Below are 8,533 nucleotides of genomic sequence, written 5' to 3'. Positions count from 1 at the left end.
TTAAATAAACCCATTTTAAAAAGACCCAACAACCCAAATTGATATTGTGATAGTATGTGTGACAGATTGTACTCTTCTAGCCCCCAAACAAATGGATGTGTCGAAGACAATTCATTGTTGTTGAGCTGGTGCAACTCCTAAAATCCGGGAAATAAGGAATCATATTTTCCGGGACAGTCCATATATCCGTGATATGAACAAGAAATAAGACTGATGACGGTTGTTTTACACGGTGCTGCTTCGTGGTGAAGTAATACCGAACAACAGTCGGAGTCCAAGTCCGCTGAGAAATCAAGACAATTGGTGAAACTGATTATCAGCCGTCACTGCTGAGCACCGTGTCGCACTGCGCGTTGTGTTTATTGGAACGATAGCACGTTATTGTGGTCGACGTATAGCATAAGATGACTACTTTGATTGCGTACTGTGGAGACACAGAAGCTCCTTCAGCTTGTTCAACTGCAGCTAACATCGCACACACTGGTGTCGTTATTGAGACTGTCAACCTCTTCTGGTACGCGTGATTCGGGTCTATTTAGAGTGCATTCGGGACTCAGTTGTGAGGTACGCGGGACGCAAATAAAATCGTATTTGGTACGCAGATTCAACATTTAAAAACAATTAATGATGTAAGTTAAAAATGCCGAAATATATTTTATTTTTCTCGATATTTTTTCAGTAATTTAACTACAAACCCTTCCATTTTCTCAATGCTTTTGAGATTTGTGTTAAGTAGTATTGGGGATTCGGGGATGAACAATGAGACCCAGAGTGAAATAGTTGATGGTATTCTGGGTTCAGTGGAAGAGGGGGTTGCACTCTCATTATTGTTTTGCTGGGCGAATTTAGTGCGTTTGGGGGACAGGTCAGAATGGTTACGTACTGATCAGAACATGCCCGAGTTGGGTGGTAGACAAGGTGACCCATTGTCGCCTTATCTTTTTCGTATTGATGCAGAATTTTAATGATTTGAAATAATGACGAAATTTATATACGGGAATATAACTTGATAACGAAGAGCACAAAAGTAGGCCAGTGTGCAGAAGATACGCCTCTATTGTAGATGGATCTGAAAGTAGAGTTAATGTAGCCAAACTAAGGCTGGACGTGGTCAAAGGAAGGCAGGAAGTGGCATAAACCTCTGTAATGACATGGAACTTGAAGACATAATGGCGACTGAAATATTGGGAATACAACTCAATACTAATTGAAACGACTTGTGTGCTATCAATACCAGAAAAGAGCCTAGAAAATATACACAGAATTCTGGGTAGTTGGAGAAAAAGACCCCCAGTTATCAAATCTTTATATCGCTCAACAATTATTCCATATATTTTCAACTCTACGAACCCCTTCAAGCGCTTTCATGGATAACTTGAGTAAAACATTGTATGCATTCCTTTGGTTGGGGCAACAAAAGAGAGAGAAAATAATAGATCTAAATTAGCTCGGGGGGGGGTGGTGGTATGGAAGGCATCAAAACCTTTGTTGATCCATTAAATTGCCCGAACTTAAGAAAGGAGATAACACATTATTACACAGTAACTTTCCAATGAAACTGTTATTCATTTGGTGAGCTAAAAGAAACAACATATCAAATCAAAGGAGCAATATCAAAATTTAAGTATTCCTGAATCACGGAAAAAGGTAGTAAAAGATCACATAGGTTATCAATAATCAAAGTATCAACCCTACCTTATGGGATTTGCTGTCACACCCAAAAGGCTACAGACGTTGTTTTTATGATAAACGTGTTACTACCGAGAAAATGAAACCTTTGAACAATTATTTACTCTCCGAAGCTAAGATTTCAAAACGATACAATAAGAAGTCCTATCCACTATCTACGTATTTTATGTGCGCATCGCCTTACTGTTCATCAATTAATCTTGGAAAGCAACCTGACTATATACTTGAACTGAAATGAAACGGTTTGAAAAACAACATATACTTAGGTCAGCCGGGGGTTACAACAAATGTCTGGGGAATTAGGGTCGTATCGGAATTTCCCAGATGAATTCATTGAAATAGGTCAAAATTCTAGTTTCTAGTATGTAGTCACAGGGGTAATATCCTGATGATCTCCAAATTGCATTTGGAACTTGGGGAAACGTTCTGCGCACACTTCGGCTAGCTTAAATGTGTATGCATGGATTTTCTTTACCCTTTGTCCCGTTCGCTCCTGAAAAATCCCCCCATTGGTCTTCAGCAACCCATGCTTGTCATAAGAGGCGACTAACGGGATCGGGTGGTCAAACTCGCTGACTTGGTTGATGCATGTCATCGTATCCCACTTGCGTGGGTCGATGCTTATGACATTAATCACTGGATTGTCTGTTCCAGACTCGATTATTTACAGATCGCCGTCATATCGCTGAAATATTGCCGAGTGCGGCGGTACACCACAAACAAACAAAAACTATTAGCAACTATATTCATCCAAAGATGATCCTCTCGGTGAAACTAGTGAAATATTAGACACAATCAAGACACCATAATCAATTCCTTACAGTTTAGAAAAGGGCTATTGAATTATTGGAACTTTTAAAAATATTTTTTAAAATGAAAAACAATAAAAACCCATCCTGTAGTAAATCAATTTGTTCTGGAATCATTTGGGTACAGGAGTATTTCTTAATTAATAAACAATAAAATAACACAGACAATGAACAGAAGTGTTCTAAGAAAACAAAATAAGAATGGATTCATTCCTGGAAGATCTTTCAGTAAAAATGTGAGACTAATGTATAAAAAATATATGAAATTAAATAACAAAAAGAGCCAGGCTTATTATTTTTGACTCAATATGGTAAAATGGGACAATGAAGTGAGAGAAAATGAAACATGATGTGTCATAGCTCAAAATCGCCAGATTAACTTCTTCGTATTTTATGTGCGCTTCATCTGATTGGCCATTTAATAATCTAATGAAGCACCCTGAAAGCGACATGAAAGGAGAGGGTGGTGTAGTGTGATGGAGTGAGTATGGTTTAACGCCGCTTTTAGCAATATGCAAGCAATATCATGGCGGGGGACACCAGAATTGGGACTCACACATTGTACCCATGTGTGGAATCGAACCCGGTTCTTCGGCATGACGAGCAAACGCTTTAACCACTAGGCTACCCGACCGTCCCGTTTGGTAACGGAAGGAAGGTATGTAGTGAGGGGAGGCTTGTACATAAGTAGGGGAATGTGCTACATTAGTTTGTTTGTTTGTTTGTTTGTTATTTAACGCCGCACTCAGCAATATTCCAGCTATATGACGGCGGTCTGTAAATAATCGAGTCTGGACCAGACAATCCAGTGACTGACAGCATGAACATCGATCCACGCAACTGGGATACGATGACATGCATCAACAAAGTCTGGTGAGGGGACCGTGGCATACAGTGAGGGGAGGGTGGCATATAGTGTAGGGAGCGTGGCATACAGTGAGGGGAGCGTGGCATACAGTGTAGGGACCGTGGCATACAGTGTAGGGAGCGTGACATACAGTGTAGGGACCGTGGCATACAGTGTAGGGAGCGTGACATAGTGAGGAGAGCGTGGCATACAGTGAGGGGAGGGTGGCATACAGTGTAGGGACCGTGGCATACAGTGTAGGGAGCGTGACATACAGTGAGGAGAGCGTGGCATACAGTGAGGGGAGGGTGGCATACAGTGTAGGGACCGTGGCATACAGTGTAGGGACCATGGCATACAGTGTAGGGACCGTGGCATACAGTGTAGGGAGCGTGGCATACAGTGAGGGGAGCGTGGCATACAGTGTAGGGACCGTGACATACAGTGAGGGGAGCGTGGCATACAGTGTAGGGACCGTGGCATACAGTGTAGGGACCATGGCATACAGTGTAGGGACCGTGGCATACAGTGTAGGGAGCGTGGCATACAGTGAGGGGAGCGTGGCATAAAGTGTAGGGACCGTGGCATACAGTGAGGGGAGCGTGGCATACAGTGTAGGGACCGTGACATACAGTGTAGGGAGCGTGGCACACAGTGAGGGGAACGTGGCATACAGTGTAGGGACCGTGGCATACAGTGAGGGGAGCGTGGCATACAGTGTAGGGACCGTGACATACAGTGAGGGGAGGGTGGCATACAGTGTAGGGACCGTGGCATACAGTGAGGGGAGGGTGGCATACAGTGTAGGGACCGTGACATACAGTGAGGGGAGGGTGGCATACAGTGTAGGGACCGTGGCATACAGTGTAGGGAGGGTGGCATACAGTGTAGGGACCGTGGCATACATTGAGGGGAGGGTGGCATACAGTGTAGGGACCGTGGCATACAGTGAGGGGAGGGTGTCATACAGTGTAGGGAGCGTGGCATACAGTGTAGGGACCATGGCATACAGTGTAGGGACCATGGCATACAGTGTAGGGAGCGTGGCATAAAGTGAGGGGACCGTGGCATACAGTGAGGGGAACGTGGCATACAGTGTAGGGACCGTGGCATACAGTGAGGGGAGCGTGGCATACAGTGTAGGGACCGTGGCATACAGTGTAGGGACCATGGCATACAGTGTAGGGACCGTGTCATACAGTGTAGGGAGCGTGGCATACAGTGAGGGGAGCGTGGCATACAGTGAGGGGAGGGTGGCATACAGTGTAGGGACCGTGGCATACAGTGAGGGGAGGGTGGCATACAGTGTAGGGACCGTGGCATACATTGAGGGGAGGGTGGCATACAGTGTAGGGACCGTGGCATACATTGAGGGGAGGGTGGCATACAGTGTAGGGACCGTGGCATACAGTGAGGGGAGGGTGGCATACAGTGTAGGGACCGTGGCATACAGTGAGGGGAGGGTGGCATACAGTGTAGGGATCGTGGCATACAGTGAGGGGAGGGTGGCATACAGTGTAGGGACCGTGGCATACAGTGAGGGGAGGGTGGCATACAGTGTAGGGACCGTGGCATACAGTGAGGGGAGGGTGGCATACAGTGTAGGGATCGTGGCATACAGTGAGGGGAGGGTGGCATACAGTGTAGGGACCGTGGCATACAGTGAGGGGAGGGTGGCATACAGTGTAGGGACCGTGGCATACAGTGAGGGGAGGGTGGCATACAGTGTAGGGACCGTGGCATACAGTGAGGGGAGGGTGGCATACAGTGTAGGGACCGTGGCATACAGTGAGGGGAGGGTGGCATACAGTGTAGGGACCGTGGCATACAGAGAGGGGGTGGTGGGGAGGGTGGCGATGCCGAGCAACCTATGCTTGTCGTAAAAGGCAACTAAATGTATCGGATTGTCAAACTCTGTGACGTCCCAGATTGCACGTCATCGCATGGATCCATGCTCAAGAAACATCCTTCTGACGTGAAGCGTGTGTGTCGAAGGCCTAATCATGTTTATTCATAGATTGCCATGTGTGCGCTGATGTCATGAATTGTCTCGGCAATCGTGACAAATTCACGCCAGTCTGCCTTCTTCATGGATTTCCCTCAAAACCGTTGAGTTCATTCACCCAGGAATAAACTTGCCGGTATCATTTCATCACTCTACTAACTGTTCTATTAATCATTCCTCGTGCGATTTGATACTTATTTTTTTGTCGCGAACACCTGGTATCATCATTTTCTTATCATGATTCATAAACACATGCTCATGACAGAACCGTACAATCGACTTTTAGTGAAGACTTATGATTGTGGAAATAGTTTTTGCATCTTTTATTTCATAATTATATATTCTGCGCTGTTGTTCCGATGCAACATGGGGGCACGGGTGGCCCAGTCGTCTAAGGCGCCGCGATTCGCTGTGCAGAGTTGCGTCCCTTGGGTACGCCAGAAACCTACGATTGTGGGTTCGAATCCCGGTTCGCCCCGATTATGTTTCTAGGATTGTCAGCACCATACCCGTGCTCGTGGGTTTCACCGAAATGGTAAACGTCTGAGACCTGCATCACTTCGGGCTTTCCTCCCACATTAAGTTGACACGCCGTGATATAACTGGAATACTGTTAAAAGCGGCGTTAAACCCAACTCACACACTCACTCCGATGCAACATAAAGATCTTTCATATATAAAAAGTAAAATTTATCTGAAAAGACTAGCGCTGAGCAATCTGGCATCTCTCTATGTGTCAATGAACATACAATGGCCGCTGCAGATGTATAACTAATGCCACAAGGTATCGCTTCCAATGAAATCCCTTGGGATTCTCTGACACGTGATTTACAGTTTTGGTACAAGGTATTTCTGTTGCTGAGATACCCTTGTCGTGACATGGATCCTGTTTAGAGTATACATCAATACCATCTATCTATTTAAAGTAACACCAACGTGATATTTGACAGTGATGTGTGGATTGTGGAACGATACATTTGTTGAAAACATTTTACTGACAAACCAGTCATCTCATTTCTCTTCGCTACCTGGAACCTTGTAGATCAATAAAAGGTAAGCTGTCACGTATTATGTCTGGGTGACAGGTGTCTGTCTCTCTGTATATGTACTTTCATAAATACAGTCAAACTAAAACACATGTAAACGCCACGGAAGGACCTGCTTGGCCTACCATCTCCAGCGCAACGTCATCACATGAACATCGTCTGTTTCCAAGATGGTCACAAGTGAATAGTCATATCATATGATACAAATAAGTCAAGGGAAAAAATTCAAGGGTCATCGATATTGACTTCTGTTTTTCAATATGAGTATGTCATATCATCAACAAAATGCATTTCATCAGAAAATTTATACAGGATATATTTTTAAAGGCTCTTTTATATTGAAACATATACTAAATAGGAGATGTTTTTTCCAGGTGTACATCTACTAACAGGACACGGTACGACGTGGTATCCAAGCTCAGCGAAATACAGCAGGTCCGAGAGCAGAGAGTAGCAATAAACCATGCTGGACTGGGCGTTGTGACAAACGCTGATAACACCACATCTTCGCAAACAATAGTCTAAGACATACATTCTCTTGTCATGGCTTGTAACATACATTATTTCAAGATCGTTGGCTTTTCTTCACGGGAGCACGGGTGGCCTAGTCGTCTAAAGGGCCGGATTCGCTGTGCAGAGTTGCGTCCCTTTGTCACGCCAGAAACCTATGATTGTGGGTTCGAATCCCGGTTCGCCCCGATTATGTTTCTAAGTTTGTCAGCACCATGGCCGTGCTCGTGGGTTTCACCGAAATGGCAAACGTCTGAGACCTACATCACTTCAGGCTTTCCTCCAAAATTAAGCGGACACGCCGTGATATAACTGTAATACTGTTAAAAGCGGCGTTAAACCCAGATCACTCACTCTTCACAAAGGTGTGAAGTATCGTTAGAATCTCTAGGGTAGCAGAGCGCATCAACTATTTTATGGTCTCTGGGATATATAAGAGAATGTCACACGTTGTTTTGCGGGGGTCCAAGATGGTCTTGGCAGGGAATCAGAGTGCAATGAAATGGTGCGACAGTGTGGATCTACAGAGACCACACATGACGCGGACAGCAGATGGAGACGGCAGCAGATGGAACATTATTCACAGCTGACGGGTTGCTTGGATACAGGAATAGCACGTTTACGTGCCATTAACACATATTATGGACCGGAATAGAACTTTTTTGTGTGGAAGTAGGTTAAGCACAGTAGTCAATACTAGTCGAGAAGTGTGTACAAAATCTAATAAAATGATCAGTTATTTGTCTTCAGAATTCAGTAGCTAGTAATATATGACGTTGAAACTATAAAATATCTTTTGTTTGTTTACGCATTAGTATGCATTTGTTCATATTGTCCGAATAATATTGCAAAATGTTCTGCACAGCCTCCTCTTTAGACAGTCTTTGCTATTAAAGACCGTTCGGGTGTCACATGTGGTACTATTCAGAGTAGGTTATTACACGAAGTAGAACTTAATAGAACTTGAATGTCACGGTAAATACTGTCAGCGGACCCACATAACAACGTGAAGGCAAAGAGTTCAAGTGCTTTTGGGGGCATTTTAAAAGTTCGATGTCGGATACAAAAATCGTCTGCAGGTTTTCCACCTCAATAAAATCACTTTATTGGGACCCTAGTGTTATATTCAACAAGCAACAGATCTTATGACATCTGTAACATGAAAAAATAGGTTACGTATCACTATCTTTGGGAAAACGAGGAGCACAAAAACCCACTTTTTGTGAGTTGCTGTTGCTCTACGACTTATGCTGATAACATTTGTGCATTGATGATTTGTACTTTTTCCTTTAAGTACCTATCGAAGATGACAACAGTTTCACAATTAAGTTTCAGATGGAGTTTAGGGTTTGCCAAAAAACTTACGGAATTCGGTTTATCTTTGAAGTCGGACTTATGGATGAAATGTTGGCCACGTCACTAAGCAGCTTCATCCCACGCTGTTCTGATCACGTCTGCTCACTCCGTCATAGTACATCATAGCTCACGTAACCAACAATGTAGCCATGCGTGGTTTCTCAGGGTTCTAATTTAATTTAAGTCCATGAATCAGTTTGTTGTTCTATGCAGCCGTCAGCAGTATACCGTCTTCATCAAGGAGGTCTGTACCTATCGAGTCTGGGCCAGG

This window comes from Haliotis cracherodii, unplaced genomic scaffold (assembly GCF_022045235.1).
Source record: "Haliotis cracherodii isolate W230 unplaced genomic scaffold, xgHalCrac1.p SCAF_2, whole genome shotgun sequence".
Classification (NCBI taxonomy): domain Eukaryota; kingdom Metazoa; phylum Mollusca; class Gastropoda; order Lepetellida; family Haliotidae; genus Haliotis; species Haliotis cracherodii.
Note: the sequence above shows the minus strand (reverse complement) of the source record.